The 1,492-nt window shown below is 28.5% G+C and overlaps 1 pseudogene; it reads right to left on the bottom strand.

Moving 5' to 3' along the window:
- Nucleotides 1-1,050: 1,050 nt before the first annotated feature.
- Nucleotides 1,051-1,169, bottom strand: LOC112476894 (annotated as a pseudogene).
- Nucleotides 1,170-1,492: the final 323 nt, after the last annotated feature.

Genomic DNA, 1,492 nt, shown 5'->3' on the forward strand with positions numbered 1-1,492 from the left:
ATAAAGTCTTATTATTTCACATTATTAATATTAATTTTAAATCATTAAAAGAAAGTTATTTAAATAAATTGTAATTTTAAGTAAGTTAAGTAAAATTTATTTTAATAGGTCTCTGTAGGCATCCTGACATGATTTACAAACTAAATGAATTAGTAAATAAATTTTTAATAAATTTTATTTAAATAAATAAACAAATTGATTTATTCACATTTTAAGAACAATTGGAGGTTTAGAAGTAGCAATTACACCTCTGATGTGATCATATATTGCAGAATTCATTTTAATTAATAATAGCATCAAATCAATAAAGGAACATCTAACCTCGCAGTAGCAATTATTCTTCACATTAATGAAACATAAATGTGTAGTAATATAAATAGAAATTTTAGCTGTGAGCCACTCTTTCTTTAAACATCTTTACTGAGATATAATTCACATATCATAAAGTTCATTCATTTATAATGCACAATTCAATGAATATTAGTCTAGTCACAGAGTTGTACAACTATTACTACAATCTAATTTTAGAACATTTTTGTCACCCCCAAAAGAAACCTATATGCATTAACAGTCACTGCCAACTCCTTCCATTCTCATTTCTCCAACGTATAGGTAACCACTAATTTATTTTCTACAATGGATTTGGCTATTCTGGACATTTCATAGAAAATACAGTATGCTATATGTTATGACCATTTTTTTTTCAGTTCTAAGTCATTCTTAAGACATCTAGATGCTTTTAAGGTAACTAAAAGTGACGCTGTCATTTAAATTAAAAAAAATATATATATATCCAATAAGTATTTAAAAATCATTCTGTAGGTTAAGAATATATAAGTGAGAGCATGTAATTCAAGTTACTGAAATTCTGATATTGTCTAAATTTCTATAGACACTAAGAATGTGCTTGTGTATCATTCAAAAAACAATGTCAAAATGAATTTCAGGAATACACTGGTTGCTGCAATCCACATGCTTCCCTTTTATTTTAGGTTCCATTCTTTCCCCTCCCCTTCCCCCACCCTTTTTTTCTTTTTTCTTTTTCCTTAAGGCCTACAGCACCTGGTATTCTGAGGTGGTCTCCCATCCAAGTACTATCCAGGCTCGACCCTGCTTAGCTTCAGAGATCAGATGAGATCGGGCACGTTCAGGGTGGCATGGCTGTATACCATTTTTCTTTTTAAAGAGCACAATGACAGCATCTAACATAATGCAAAAAAAAAAAAGTAAATAAAATACACATATTTTAATTTACCTAAACTTTCTAAAGTGTTACTTAATTTCTCTTTACCATGATAATTCTGGCAAAATTTCAGTCGAAATAGCACACTCTGATGAACTAATTTAATAACTCCGTTATAAATTGTACATAGACTTAACCTTCCCAGTCACATTTATATTTAAGTAGGATTTTGTATTTTTTATTTATTTTTACTGTTTTGCCATACCACTTATTAAAACATTAAGACATTTGTATAAAATTTATGTTATA

The sequence above is a fragment of the Pteropus alecto genome, unplaced genomic scaffold (genome assembly GCF_000325575.1).
Source record: "Pteropus alecto unplaced genomic scaffold, ASM32557v1 scaffold81, whole genome shotgun sequence".
In the NCBI taxonomy this organism is placed as follows: Eukaryota; Metazoa; Chordata; class Mammalia; order Chiroptera; family Pteropodidae; genus Pteropus; species Pteropus alecto.